The sequence below is a fragment of the Galeopterus variegatus genome, unplaced genomic scaffold (assembly GCF_000696425.1).
Source record: "Galeopterus variegatus unplaced genomic scaffold, G_variegatus-3.0.2 Scaffold2951, whole genome shotgun sequence".
Taxonomy (NCBI): Eukaryota; Metazoa; Chordata; class Mammalia; order Dermoptera; family Cynocephalidae; genus Galeopterus; species Galeopterus variegatus.
In genome coordinates, this window is record NW_007729062.1 from 96812 (window position 1) to 104972 (window position 8161).

Here is an 8161-nt window from a genome sequence, read left to right on the forward strand (position 1 = left end):
ATAATCATCATGATCTGATCACCTCTTAAAGACCCCACTTTTAACACTGCTGTTGTCTGATTTCCCAACCTCTTAACACTGTTACAATGGGGATCAAGCTTCAGTGAGATTTAGAGAGATATTCAATCCACAGCAGAGGATAAAAATTTTGAAAGTGGAGCCAACAGGACTTGTTGATGAGAATGAAAAACTTAGGGATGTGAAGAAAGGAGCAATCAAGTGTGATTTCTAGGTTTGGGGATTAAACACCTGAGCAAATGGAGGTGAGCTATCCTGAGACAGGAAACACTAAAGGAGATGTGGGAATCTTCCTGAAAGTAAAAGGGAAATCAGGAATTCTAGCCATGTTAAATTAGAGGTACAAATTAGACATCCAAATGGACCTATGAAGAGGGCGATTGTTTGAGTCTCAAACTCAAGAGAGATATTGGGTTTGGAAATATAAATTTACTATGTGTGTGGTGAATTGCCCACATGGGGCAAGAGTAGAAAGCTGGAAGACCAGGCTACTAAAATCATCTAAGTGATGGAACAAGTTGGTCACTCAGAGGGAAGAAGTTTATCCAATTCCATTAAAACCTGAAAAATAAGTGGTTATGTTGCTGATATTTTGGCATTAAAAAAATAAAGGAATTGGGTGCATGCATTTTACTTTTTTTCTTTAAAGACAGAATGAAGAGCATTAGAAAGAAAAGAGAACCTCAGATTATCTGATCAATGTCAATTTTCACCGAGCTGCTATCTTCCAGGTAGAGAAACTAAGATTAAGGAGAGAAGATTATGTGTCCAATGACAGAAGACTTACCTGTGTAGAAACAAAATTAGAAACTGGACTGCCCAGTTTAGTACTCTCTCCTTAGACCACACATGTTCCTCACGTGGAACACGACAGCACAGCAAAAGACCATTCAACCAGAGTCAAGAGGGAGAAATTTTTGATTCCTGGAGGCAGATGTTTTAAAGTAAAGGTTAAAAACATGGATTTTAGGCTCCAGTTTTGACTTGACCAGTTATTATATATGTTACCCTGGCCAAGTTACTTGACTTCTCTAAACCTCAGTATCTTCATTTGCAAAATGAAGATAATAATAGCTTCTGCTCATAGACTTTTTGTTGGGATTTCCTAAGTTGATGCATATAAATTCATCATGCCAGACATATAATGAGGATTTAATAAATGAAAGCTGTTGGTATGACTATTTGTCTTTTATCTGTTAGTTCAGGTATTAAGCTAAACTCTAATTCCTCTAGAAAGTCTTAACAAATAAGAAAAATTGGGAAAAGAAATTCCAAGCAGGGAAAGGTCATGAGCAAAGTCATTGAAGTATGTATCAGGGATTGCATTCGGGAAAGAGNTAAAAACATGGATTTTAGGCTCCAGTTTTGACTTGACCAGTTATTATATATGTTACCCTGGCCAAGTTACTTGACTTCTCTAAACTTCAGTATCTTCATTTGCAAAATGAAGATAATAATAGCTTCTGCTCATAGACTTTTTGTTGGGATTTCCTAAGTTGATGCATATAAATTCATCATGCCAGACATATAATGAGGATTTAATAAATGAAAGCTGTTGGTATGACTATTTGTCTTTTATCTGTTAGTTCAGGTATTAAGCTAAACTCTAATTCCTCTAGAAAGTCTTAACAAATAAGAAAAATTGGGAAAAGAAATTCCAAGCAGGGAAAGGTCATGAGCAAAGTCATTGAAGTATGTATCAGGGATTGCATTCGGGAAAGAGGACAATATACAACTATGGCAAAACATACTAATTTGAAGCTAACATCACAGAGAGCCAAAGGGAAATTCAAATGCACACAGATACGAAGTTTAAGTTTCTTTAAAGTGTTTGTCTATTACATTGGGGGATTCTCTGTGATTCACAAGCATGGTCATGAGCATTTGATCCCCCAATTGTACAAAGTAAACCAGGCAATTATTGTTATTATTATGCCCATTTTAGAGATAAATAAAATGAGGAGAAAGAGATTAAGAAATCTACTCAAGGCCATGAAATCTAATAAGTACCAGAGCCAGGACTAAAGCTCAAGTCTTCAGAATTTTCCATTTAGGTGCCTGATTACTTGAGAGAGCTTAAGTACAGCTTCTGTAGCATTTGATGATTTTATGATGTGCTTTGGGATTTATGGATGTTATTTTGTTGGTACCGCTCCACCTCATAATCCACAACGGCAGTGTCTGCCTTTTGTCTATGAAATGTATAAAAAGCACCCAGAGGTTGTTAAGTGGTAGGTGCATCAAATAAATACATAAATCATAAAAATACAAAGAACATATGATGGCTGGTTTCCTTTCTGACAAATCTGTTTCCTTCCTGACAAGAGAAGTTGCCCTGTGGTTCTTCAAGTGGGGAAATAAATGTCATAAGTTATCAGCCATTTAGTATTATACCTTGTATGCACCTAGAGTCCTCTGGGGATTTAAATTTCAAATTGAGGCACATCATTTACGAGGGCTGACCTAACCGCGTGCATAGGCAAAGTCAGTGGATCCTTCTAAGAGGTTATTTGAGAACCCTCAAAAATATTTCTCCTATCCCAAACATATTTTCTCCCACTATCTTACTAAAATCTCTGAAATTTTCACCTTTATGCAGTTCTTTGGATTAAATCGTTAAAGGTTCTTCCTTCATTTATTCCAGAAACATGTTATGCTCTGATGTACTAGGCACTGTTTTAAGTGATAAAGAAACAGCAAACTAGAAAGACCCTACCCTCATGGTGCTTACTTTCTCTTGAAAAGCAGAAGGCTGAATGGCAGGGCTGGGAGACAGGAAATAAACAAATAAATATAAGATTGATGAAACGCCTCACTCAACAAATATCAATTAAGTGCCCACTATATGCAAATTCAACATAGGTCCTGACATTATTTACCCAGGGATTCATCTAGAATAATTTAATCTATCAGATTAGCCAGCCAGTCACATAATAAATTCAAGCAAATTCAGAAAATGCCAAACCTTGTCTTAGTTTCTGGACCCTCTGTGTTTCCCCTCCCTGCGATCTATCAGATTAGCCAGCCAGTCACATAATAAATTCAAGCAAATTCAGAAAATGCCAAACCCTGTCTTAGTTTCTGGACCCTCTGTGTTTCCCCTCCCTGCCCTGAAATCATTTGTTTCAGCTTCATCTTTAGGATCACTCCTTACCATACATGGACTTAAGCAATGTCAGCACCTAACTCTTTGTAATCCTCCCCCCTGCAAATTATCTGCACAACTAGGCTTTTTTCATTTTGCTCAACAAAGATTCCTGTCTCCTTTGTATTAAATGTGAGAGATACAACAATGCATGAAATAATCCCTGCTCAAAAGATCTCACAGCCTTAGCAAGAAGAGAGTGAAAAATAAATAAATTTCAGCCTAGATTCTGAAGCATTATTTCTGCTGACAGACTTCCCTGCTAGTCTTTAAATTCACCCTCTAAACTCCCACTAGTCTAGAGCAGCACTGATGGAAATATTCTATATCTGTACTGTCCGATACAGTAGCCATATACTTGCCATATTTGAAACGTGGCTTCAGCAACTGAGGAACTGATTTATTTTATTTTATTTATTTTAATTAATTTAAATTTAAGTCTAAGCAACCATGTAGAGTTAGCAGCTACCATATTGGACAGTGCAGGTCTAGAATGAGGAACGTTTCCAGAGTACCCAAGTCTTGACAAGAGATCATAGAATCCAGGGGCAATGAGGGGGAAGAGTTCTTTTTTTTTTTTTTTCCTTTTTGTCTTTTTTTCATGTCCGGCAATGGATCGCAACCCTCAGTGTCGCGCCCCTACCGGACCAGACCGGCAACGGGATCACAACCCTCGGTGTTGCGCCCACACCTCGCTCAGCCAGTGAGTGGAAACCGGTCTGTATGTGGGATCCGAACCCTCGGCGGGAGCCCAAGCGGCACACTGTAGCAGTGCGCCACCGGGCCAGCCCCTAAGGGGGAAGAGTTCTAATGCCCAATCTCTCAAAATGTTTCCTATGTCCTGCGAGTTGGCATCATGACTGGTTTTACAGAAGAGAAATAAAAGCAGATGAGATAATGAGTTTTGTAAAACGTTGCTGGTAATTTACATAGATGATCAATAAAGAATGACTACACGAAAAGAAACTCTATCATACAGAGGTAACAAAGGCCAGGCCAACGCGATCCCAGCAGGGCACAGCAGGTCCCACATGTCTGAAAAGAGCCGGATGACATATCAGTGGCGAGAAAGGAATCATAAAATGGGCCTATGGGCACACTCAGTCTCCTAAAATGTATGTTATGTTCTCACAATGTTAGAATGTTTTTGGTGCCATAGTTCTTTTTGATGGGGTGGCCTGAGGACCTCTTCACTTTCCCAGTGCTCACTTAGCATTTTCTCTGGCCTATGGCAGGAGGTCAGTAAATGTCTGTTGAAGAAAGAGACACAGGAGGAAAAAACATGCCTGGTATATTATATGTGCTTAAAATGTGTTGACTGAATGAGAACAGAATCAAACCCACTGATTTTCACATAGTAGGTACTCCATAAATATTTAATAGATTGTTTCATTAATGTATTTCACAATCAAATTGAGCATAGAAAAATAATTACAACTGTGGTTGGAATTCACTCTAACAGGATTTTTGTTTGTATGTGTCAGGACTCATGGTTAATGTTCAGATACTGTCAATCAAGGACGAATAAATTTGGAAAAAGAGCTTCCAAGAGTTGTGTTCTGGGATATACCTATTTACTTAACTGTTTACATCAGTGGCTTGTGTCTATCATATCAAAAGAATATTAAATTATGTTTAAATGTTTCTGTTTATTTTATAACAGGCTCAGGACTTTTTTTCTATAGGATTGAATTTCAAAAAAATTATGATTGGATAGCAACTATCAATTAAATATCTTCTTTTGTTTATGAAAAAAATTATAATCATAAGAATTATCTACCAGTTCATTGATTAGCCAATGCAGTAATTAGGGTAACAAACAAAACATAACACTTTGATGGCTTTACAAAATACAAGTCTGTTTTTCACGTAACAATCTAAGGTGGCTTTTTCTAGTTGAAGAGCATTATTTCTTTCTCCAAGTGCTAATTCAGGACCCACACAACTGCCATGTTATATAGTTATATATATGCCATGTTATATACTCACAGAATCCCCTAGGGCCTTGAAGGACTCATGTTTGAGCCGAGGTGGGAAGAGAGAAAGCAGAAAAGACATACTCACTTCTTGGAAAACTCAGCTAGAAATGGTTCCTTTCACATTCTACTGGAAAATTTGTCGTGTGCCCACACGTGGATGCAAGGAATGCTGGGAAATGTAGTCCCTAGCTAGGCAGCTACTTCTTGGTGCTAGCTGCATGAGCTGGAAAGAGGATAACAAAATTCTAGTGGACAGCTATCCATCTTTGCCACAACCAGCATTAGCCCTCTGCTGGAATTCTGAAGTTGAGCTGGGGAAAGCACCTCATGGATGGCCTAAATAAAAGCTACTGCTCTTTCAGTGAAAATAGGAATAGCATTAATCAAAGTGTCGCTGAACTCAACTCTCAAACAGGAAATCAAAGGGTAAATCTGTGGCAAACATCTTAGGATGCCCTTCACATGTCTCGTTACCCGTGGATGAGAAGTAGCTGCCCTGTTTGCACTGTTTCTTCTCCTGCAATCAAGTAGCTTTCCCAATGTCCCCATCTCTCAGAGTCCACTGATCAGCCCAGCTGTGACTCTTGTCCCATCCTCTTTCCACCCACCATGACCAGATTCAAAATGTGCCAGACCATTTGACAGCCTAAGTCCAGTTGGAGGGAAGTATTTAGGAGGCATTAAACAGAAGGTTCCTTTCGAGTCCACTGATCAGCCCAGCTGTGACTCTTGTCCCATCCTCTTTCCACCCACCATGACCAGTTTCAAAATGTGCCAGACCATTTGACAGCCTAAGTCCAGTTGGAGGGAAGTATTTAGGAGGCATTAAACAGAAGGTTCCTTTTACCTCTCCGGCCCTGAAACACTAAGGTTGTATGTGTCAGAACGGGAGAGAGAATCTGAATATTGGTGATTTATGGCTTTTATTTTTGTTTTGGCAGCTTCAGCTTCCAATTCAGGTTTCCTCGATGGTGAGACAACACAGAATGCATTCCTCTGTTGTCAGGATCGTGAATTATGGTTGTATTGATGACACTGGAACAGTGTTATATGAATATCTTTCCATGAATAAATGCAGTGTGAGCCCCATATTTCTTGTTGTTTATTAGAATGATCTGAATCACTAAAGGAAGAACATACCTTGCCAGACAATTGTTCCCCTTGAAATTTCGTTGTTCCTTTATCACAAGAGAAATTATATTATCAGTGGGTACAGTCACCCCAACAATCATGTTAATACTGAAAAAATACCTATTCATTCACATCAAATACACATTATGAAAAGTGACCAATGATTTCATTGCTATTACTCCACAGATAATAGAATCTACCTCCTAAGGTCACTGGGATGTATAAATGAGATAATATATAAAAAATGCTTATCACTCTCTCTAACACTTAGCAAGCACTTATGAAACATTACTATGGTAGTTAATCTTAGGCATCAACTTGACTGGATTAAGCGATACCCCGATAGCTGGTAAATCATTATTTCTGAGTATGTCTGTGAGGGTGTTTCTGGAAGAGATTGGCATTTCATCCAATGTGGGCAGGCACCATTCAGTCAGCTGAGGGCCCAGAGAGAACAAAAAAGGCAGAGTAAAGGTAAATTTTCTCTCTCTCTCTTCTGAAGCTAGGATATATTTCTCCTGCCCTCGGACATCAGAACTCCAGGTTCTTCAGCATTTGGACTACAGGACTTACACCAGCAGCCCCCAAGTTTCTCAGGCCTTCAGCCTCAAACTAATAGTTATACCACCAGCTTCCCTGGTTCTGAGGGCTTTGGACTTGAACTGAGCCATGCTACCAGCTTTCCTGGTTCTCCAGCTGGAAGACAGCCTATTGCAGGACTTTTTAGCCTCCATCGTCATGCGAGCCAATTCCCTTAATAAATCCCTTCTCATCTATCTACCTATCTACATATATACATATGCTATTGGTTCTCTCTCACTGGAGAACCCTAATATGATTACCTTTTATTATTATAATTTGACTCTAATGGACATCTGTTACCCCTTTGGATACCTAATATTCCAATCTTCTTTTGGGGAACATTTTTTACCAATCTCAATAGGTTGTCACCACCTCTGGTCTCCAAGGGTGAGCCCATGATCTAAGCTTGATCAAATAACCACACAGTGACTGACCAATTCAGGGGTGGGCAGGTGACCCAAGCTGAATCAAAAAAGCACTCCCCAGAGATTTGCTGGAACTAATGGTAAAAATATTGAATCAGATTTCTGTTACCCTTCCTGGCTGGTAGGACATAAGCTTAGAAGCCAGGGATCACCATGTGGAAAGGGTGTACATGCAGACAAAGTCAAAAGTAAGTAAGAAAAGCTAAGAGATGAAAAAAGACAATAAAACCTCATGATAATATTTAGAACCCTGGGCCTGAAGAATCCCCCATCCAAACCCCATGTACACCCCACCAAAAAATATTTCCCTTTTTTGCTAGAGCTTATTTGAGTGGGATTCTGTCACTTGCAATTGAAAGAGATCAAACATAAGCAAGTAGGAGAATGTGACCATCGCTAAAACCTCTTTTATCAGTAAGAGAGCATAAACAATAATTAAAGCATAAAATTGTAAGTTGTTTTAAAGTTTACAGAGGACTTTCAAATATTATCACCTGCTTTATGTTATTAAAATGAGCTTCAACAAGTTGGTTTTAAAACTTAGCTTAGCACAATGAAGTTTATTTCTCTTTCACATCACAGTCCACAGGACTTCAGTGGCCCTCCTGCATCTTGTTGCTGCACCATCTGGAACACATGACATGGTCCAGGTGGCAGTGAAGGAGACTGCTGGAGGGTCCCCCATGAGGATTTAGCGATGGTCACATTCTCCTACTTGCTTTTGTTTGATCTCTTTCAATTGCAAGTGACAGAATCCCACTCAAATAAGCTCTAGCAAAAAAGGGAAATATTTTTTGGTGGGGTGTACATGGGGTTTGGATGGGGGATTCTTCAGGCCCAGGGTTCTAAATATTATCATGAGGTTTTATTGTCTTTTTTCA